The sequence below is a fragment of the Callospermophilus lateralis genome, chromosome X (genome assembly GCF_048772815.1).
Source record: "Callospermophilus lateralis isolate mCalLat2 chromosome X, mCalLat2.hap1, whole genome shotgun sequence".
Lineage (NCBI taxonomy): Eukaryota > Metazoa > Chordata > Mammalia > Rodentia > Sciuridae > Callospermophilus > Callospermophilus lateralis.
The window spans coordinates 62,637,945-62,646,212 of record NC_135325.1 but is presented as its reverse complement, the minus strand read 5'-3'; the positions used below and the strand labels follow the sequence as shown (position 1 = coordinate 62,646,212).

At 31.1% G+C, this 8,268-nt stretch overlaps 1 non-coding gene across 1 annotated transcript; it reads left to right on the top strand.

Annotated features, from left to right (window-relative positions):
- The first annotated feature begins 479 nt into the window (after window positions 1-479).
- Window positions 480-589, top strand: LOC143639548 (U6 spliceosomal RNA). The gene has a single exon (XR_013154702.1). It is a non-coding gene; the product is annotated as a U6 spliceosomal RNA (small nuclear RNA).
- Window positions 590-8,268: the final 7,679 nt, after the last annotated feature.

Sequence of the window (8,268 nt, the reverse complement as noted above, 5' to 3'; positions counted from 1 at the left end):
TGTGCCCAGAAATAAGCCAAATGACCTTAAACTCTGCACTACAGAGGGGGAAGCTGCCATACACACCCTCAGGTCACCCAATATCACATCAACTGGACTACAATACCTCTATTTAGATGCTACATCTTACTGGAGGGAGCCCCCACTGAATTCAATGGCATTTGATATTTGAAGATTTATTTGAGGAGTGTGTGCAATATTAAAACACTACATTGACTGCTAAGTCACAGACATTTAGGGATAATCCTCTCTGACCCATTAGAAAGTTAGGATGTATATGGACACACCAAAGATTTGGGCTTTCTATAATTGTATGAGAGTTGAGCTGGTATGATTACTACCTCAACATCTAGGGAAACAGAGGTAAAGTCAAGGATTGGTGGGCATTGTCTAAAGGTCCCAAATCCTGATAAAATTTAAATTAGGAGGACTTAATAAGAAACTTCTTACCTCAGCATAGAATATCAAAAATAGCTTTAGTTCTCGCTTTGGCAGCACATGTACTAAATGTGCTGAAATGATACAAAGAAGATTAGCCTGGCTCCTGCATAAGAATGACATGCAAATTTGAGAAGGGTTCCCTATTAAAAAAAAGTTCTAATGTAAATTTTTATCTTAGAGATATTATATTTTTATTAAATAGATGTTTCCCTATTATTCAATATATTTTTCAGTATTGCAGCCCTTGACCTAATTGACTGTTTATTATCTAATATTTCAAGACATTAACAGGAATAATTCTATTTTTTCTTCCCTAGTGGAAGTTTATATTTGCTCCTTTGATTTATCTTTTTCCTCTATCATTACAAGTTCCTCTCTCAAACCCTCCCCAATTTTTCCTTCTCTTTATTATTTTTCTCAACATTTCTCTTTTTTCTTTGCACATTTTTTCTCTTTTCCCCTTTTCAACTCTATATAGTGTAATTAACATTTTGTTATCTTTAATCATTAATTATGCAACCAATTAAACATTAAAATTTTATAATTGTATTAGAGAAACTCTGCAAACATTTTCAATAAATCAACTTTTCCTGAGGTTTGTTAGTACATGGATTTGTTCTGAAGTGATTGCTTTTAATAAAGTTTAGTATATTCTCTCAAAGCAGTGCTGATACTGGACACAGCAGAGAGTACATATTGAGTAGGACCCATGTAATTAAAGAAATTAAAGAAGTTACATTTGTACATAAAAGGAATCGTGATTAAGGATCCTACAACCATTTCAAGGATAATAAACAATTGTATTGATACATTGGACAGCATGTAGGAAATAGACCAATTCTTTACAAAGCACATTACCATAACAAAATCAAGATAAAATATGTAATCTGAATTGTCCTTTTACCTCCAAAGATATTGAATTCATAACTAAAATTTTCCAAGAATGGAATCATCAGGACATGATGATTTCATTGGACAGCTATAACAAACATTTTAGGGAGGCCTAACACTCTTTTTCTACAATTACTTGCAGAAAATAAAAGAAGAAAGACTATTTCCCAACTCATTTCATGAGGGCACTAATACTACTCTAATGTATGTAAATGAAACAAAACAGTATAAAATTATAAATATATACATATATGTTTAAGTAAAATTATTAACAAAATATTAGGAAACTGAATGAAATCATGAACAGAAAACAGTATGCATCATAACCTAGTAGAATTTATTCTATGTTTCCAAACCTTGTTCAAAATTTGAAAATCAATTATATAATATATTATGTCCACAGCCTTAAAAAGAAAACTAGTATAACATTATCAATTGATGACAACAAATGTTTGAAATTTAGTAGTTAACAATGTCCTTTTAACAATAAAATTCTAAAGAGTTTATATTAGAACTTCCAATATAGTGATAATCAAAGACCCCAACATTCCTTATTATATGATATATCATTTCTTCTTATTTGTTATCAATTTTCCCCTGAAAACATTAGAAGTTCTAATACTTCATGAAATAAAGTACTGCAGCTTCTATTTTTCTTGAAAATGTATTTATCCAGTTAGTTCCTACTCTCTAACCCTTTATGTGTATATCCACAGTTATTTTTATTTTATAAGTTTTTGAGGAGTTAAATACACATAATTTATAATTTTAATAATTTAAATTGTAAACTTCAGTGGCATTAAGTGTGGTCACAAAGTTATATAGCCACTCACTACTAGCTTTGGAAATTTTCATCACCCAAATGGAAAAACATACGCACTGAGTAGTTATTTCACGTTCTCATTTCCACCATTTTCTGACAACCCCTTATCTGTGTTGTGATTGGTGGATTTAAATCTTAGGGATATTTTATATAAAAATAGTCACAATATATGTTTCCTTTTGAGTGTGTCATTTTACATTTAGCATAATGTTTTCAAAACTCATCAATGCTGTAGTATGCATAAGTAATTTATTCACCTTTTCCCATATTTTATGTATTCATGTATTAGTTGACAGACATTTGAGTTGTTTCCATATTTTAGTAACTATGAATATCATTGTTGTGAACATGTATTTACATGTTTTTAATAATTTCTTTTCAATTATTTTGGATTTGTACTTAGGAGTGGAATTGATGGATCACATGGTAATTCTGTTTGAGTATATGTCAAACTATTTTTCATGCAACTTGCACTATTTTTCATTACCACTAGTAATACATAAATTATTAGTACTTTAACCACATAGACACCAAAATATTTAAAAATACTTTGGAATATATAATGAACAATCAATATTCTCAGGGAACTTATATATTATTTATTTGCTTAATAAAATTATGAAGACTTGGGCTGTGGATACAGCTCAGTTGGTAGAGTGCTTGCCTTTCATGCACAGAGCACTGGGTTAAATCCCCAGCACCACAAAAAACAAATTAAATAAAATAAAATTATGAAGACTAAGAAGTCAAAGATCATGATGTATATAGCTTTTATTACTTCATAGTTACTAGAACAACAATACCCAGCAAGAAATTCTACCAAGCACTGGCCATATTCTGCTCTTGCTTGCTTCTTTGAACATCTCAGCTGAGAAGAATTACATAAACATAACCCTCTCTGACTCAATCTCTGGTGGGCACTACATCTGAACAATTGGGGGAAGAAATGCACCCAATTGATGCTACACCCCAACATATTGATGTTCCACCCCAACAGCTTGTGCTGTCTGAGATCCTGTTCCTAACCTTTCATGTTCACTGTAGCATCTGAGAGAAATAACATAACTTGTGCTGCCACCACAACAACATGGGTCCCTTGAATTGTTTGCTACCCTGCTGTGAAACTTGTCTGATGCAGTGCTGACAAGACCAGGTGTAAGTGCCAAAAAGGGAGTGCTGCGATCCCTACCCCAGGGTCTCTCCATAAAGTGCCTGGGAAAAGACACTATGGCACTCGTCTTTAAATAAATTCAACACTGAATAACAAACCAATAGCCCAAGATACACATTTAGGAGAAAAACACTAGCTAAGAAGACCATAACATAAAAGTGGAAGAGATGTACAATCAAACAGAAGGGCAAATCTCTGTGTGTGTGTGTACCTTGTGTGTGTGTGTGTGTGTGTGTGTGTGTATATATATATACACACTAAAGATCATAGATTTTTTCTACATTATACCAAATATATACATATGAGTGAATGAAATTAAGTGTCTGATAAAGAATGAAAAATTAATTTTTTTAAAAACTCAGTGAGATCCAGAAGAGTAAAAATAAACCGTTAAAAGAAATTAGGAAAACAATTAAGGATATGAATAAGAAAATCAACAGACAGCTTTTGAAGTAGGACCAATAAAAAATCTTAGAAGTAAAGCACTTAAAAAGTCAGGTGAAAATTTCTGTTGAAAGCATCAACATCAGTAAAGGTCAAGAAAAATAAAACACATCAGAACTTGAAGACAGATTGTTTTTGAAATATCACATTCAAACAAAAAAAATAGAAAGAAAGAAGATCTTTGGGACATCACAAAAAGATCAAACAGCCACATCATTGGCACACCTGAAGTGGAGACACTAAGGTAAACTGCATTGAAAAATTACTCAATAAAATAAAAGCAAAAACTCCCTGATCTTGGGAAATACATGAATACCCACATATAGTCAGTCTGTAGATCCTCAAAGAGACACAAGGAGAAAAGATCACAACAGCAACATACTATGATCAAACTGTCAAACATATAAAACAAAGGAACAATTTGTAAATCTGAAAAGTGCTTAGTTAAATTAGATAAAAAGAGAAAGAATTCTCAGCAGAAATCTTACAGGCAAGGAAGGTAGGAAATGATGTGTTTCAAGTCCTAAAGGAAAGTAACTGCCAATCAATACTTCCATACTCGGCAAGGATAGAAAAAGAAATAAAGACCTTTCAACATAAGCAAAAACATAGGGAATTCATGACAACCAAACCAGTTTTACAAAATATGCATAAGGGAATTCTACATCCAGAAGTACAAGCTAGATAACTATTCAAGTGATAGCATGTGAAAGTATAAATCTTACTAGAATAGTTGCTACACAAATGAGAAAGAAAAAAAAAACATTATCAGTGAAGTAAACTATTAAACAACAAAGCTGAGTAAGAGTGGAAGAAATAGATAAAAATATTCAAAATATCTAGAAGAAAATTAGAAACAAATGCCAAATGCCAAAACCTTTCAATAATAATTCAGAATGCAAATTATCTTAATTCACCACTTAAAGAGTCTGGCTAAATGGATTAAAAAGCAAGACCCAGCAATATGCTGCCTATAAAAACCTATTAAAAATCCCTCACCTTACCAGTAAGTACACATACTGACTTAGTGAAAGGATGAAAATGATAAGAATTATATTCTTAATGTAGCATGATTTTTTCTTAAAGAGTATTAACATAGCATGATAATATCTGTTGCTTAGTTCCTTCCATAGAGCAATTTTAAAGTGTTTAGTCAGAACATTAAATCCAATATAAAATGTCTTTTACATGATGGAGAATGTTTATAGGGAGGAGTGTATTCTGGAGCTTCTTTGGTATTATGGAAAATAAAATTGCAGAGAAGATTTATGTTAATGATCAGTCTATGCCATTGAGAAGAAAAATTAAGGAAACATTCTCATTATTTTCCATTTATGAAAACTTATTTCATCTTTTTATCTGTTTTAAAAATGTGCTGGTCTTGCTTATAAGGCTAATAGGAAATTTAGCCTTTCTCTAGTTCAACTGTCAAGTATAGGAACCAGTTGTATGTCTTCTTTTTATTTATTTATTTATTTTTTACATACATGACAATAGTGGAATGAATTACACTCACTATTACCCATTTACAGCTTCTATATGTACGGCTCACTCAAGAAAGAACTTGAGTTTGCCTTATTCTGAATTTCCCAATGACATGTATGTGGTGGTTTTAATTATTTTTTGAGCAATGTCTATATTTAAGACTCCATCATTATGTCACTGTGTTTCATTGGTATGTTTGGTTTTCAGATGGTAAAATCAACATTATAGGACTTTAGAAATAACATCAAATTCAGGAAATTAATAGTTCTAGACAAAAGATGGAAACATTTAAATTTCTATGCAAATAATAAAAATATTTCTGTACAGAATTTTAGATGATTACAATATTACATATGGCTTCTAAATATAAACAATATGGTGATTATGATATTAAAAATAGAGTCAATATATTTCTTTTCGGATGCATTTGAGTTATATTTTATAAAACATTACCATCATTTGAAAATGTTTTACCAATGAGTTTCTTTCAGGAACTGATAAGAAACTAAAATGTAAAAACTATGGCAGTTGGTCTAATCTACCAAGAATTACAGTGACAACAAGTATAATAAGAAAAAATGAAATCCAAAAATAAAATTCAAATTGCAAAACATTAATCAAAACCTTCCCATAACATATAAGCAGTAAGAAAAATATCAAAGGAAAGTTTGTCCTTTAAATGAGATAGACAAACTGATGAAACTTGATTCCCTAAAGGATATGGTTTTTAATACTTTTTTTTTCCTAAAAATATTCATATTTGCAAAGAAGAAAGAAAAACAATTACACCCCTAAAAGACAATTGAAAAGACACAAAGTAAGCAAGGTTGAGTGGCAAAAGATAAGGGAAGTATTTATTAAAATAAGCTAAAAATAAGATTACGTTGCATAATTTTAAAAATATTTTAAGAAATAAATCCTATATGCTCCGCTTGCATGTCTGTGAAAATATTGGTGGAAAATTTCATAAATTTAGTAAGTAAAGAAAAAAGAAAAAAAAACAATACAAATTATTCTTGCTTAAAGTAAACCAAATTCAATTAAATCTATTCCAGTAAAAACAAGGGGGAGGTATTATTTAGGGATGAAAAAGTCACTATTAACTTAAATTTTAGAGTCTCAAAATCATGGGTACCTTTAAAAACAAAGGGATTTTCACCCTTTTTGGACTTTTGCTTTCTACTTAACTAGTATTTTATACACTTATTTTGTTTATTTAGTTTTTTTTAATGTGGTTCTGGGTAATGAACACAGTGCCTCACACATGCCAGGTAAGCACTCTACCACTTAGCCACAACCCTAGCCCCTCTACTAAACTAATTTTGTATATATTTGAAGTTTATTCAATTGTAGATTGTGTACATCAGCAATAAAATCAAAAACCTAACTTAATCTTTATATTGTTATTAATAGCTTCTGAACTGTTAGCATTGCATGTATTGTTTATATTCACTAGTTTCATGAAAGCTTTTCACTTAACTTTATGTTCATACTATAATTCAAGGAGCTGGGCTTAGGAAGAGGCATCTCAAACATACCTGCCTTCAAGTTTCTTAGAGAGTGGTTAATGAGGGAACAAGTAGTCAAATTGCAATAATCATATTAAATATATATAAAATGGATAAACAAAAACAATCTAAAAGTTTGATTCTACAACAGATTAAGGGAATTTTTAATATCTCCCGTATGCTGTGCAAAATGAATCAAATTAATTATTCTGTCAGCAATTTCAGTGTTTACTCATTGTTTTTTGTGTGTGTGTGTGTGTTTAAGTAGATTTGAATGAATAAGTCACCTTATAAAATCTATGTTTTTCTTATTTTTTTACTGCATATTTTCATGTTGAATTTCTCTTGAGAGATAATAGTTGGATTCCAAGGTATTCACATTTAAGTAAAGATTATAAAAACTTATATGTAATACAATATTTGCACACTTCTCTGTATAAATGGTGTACAATTACAGGTTTTGTGAAATATAAGAAAATAATATGAAGTTATAGTGATTATGAAAAATAACACATTATATCTTACATATCCAAATATTATTGTTTTAATAGACTACAAGTAAAGAGGCTGTATGTGGACAGCAATAACATAACCATTATAATCATTAAGGGGATGTTGTCAGACTTTGAAGAAAATATTTATAGAAATGATTTTTGCAAGGAATTTTTGGGAAAAAGACAGATTTAACTCTGAATTTGATTCGGCAAACAAAGAAACACCATTTTAAGAACAAAAATCAGGACAAAATGAAGCACTATTAATAATATGTGACTGTAATGACACCTGTCTCATTTTCTGATGTACACATATAAAATGACTCTGAGGAAAAGTTTACAGTATCCCCCTCTAAAATGCTAAGCTCTGGTAGAATCATTAGAATAAGTAAGTATCCTTCTAAAGCTGATATTCTAAAGTTGTCAGTGCTCATTTGCATGTCAGAAATCAGCCATCTCTCTTTATAGTCACATCTTTTATATGTGCCATTTACACACACATCCATAAATATACACAGTCATGCACATTAATTTACATATTTAAGGTTAGCATTGAGAGTATTTACCACATGCCTCATGGAATATGGATTTAAATGTGCTCTGTAATATCCTGTCTCCTTAGTTGTTTTAAGCTTGAGGCTGTGTATGAAGACACCACTACCCCAGTGCCGTGCTGTAGCATAAATATTCTCTCTTACCTCTGAAGTTTTCCACATCTACAGCAGCAGTGCTAGGGGTCAAACTCACAAAGGTGCTGTCCCCCAATTGCAGCAAACACCGCCATGTGTTGTATGTTTGATGAATTAAAAGGATGCTGCCAACTTAATTACACTGTAACCCTTCAATAAAGGAAGGGCAGAGCTGATTAACTAGTGAATAATTGGGGGCTGATTGATGGCTCTCTCCCTCACTGCTGAAGGCTGTATATATAATTATTTTGCCTTTGGGCCTAATTTTGCCACTGTTAGCTTCCACTTTTGTCATCAGTTGTAATTTATAGTTGAGGCCTGC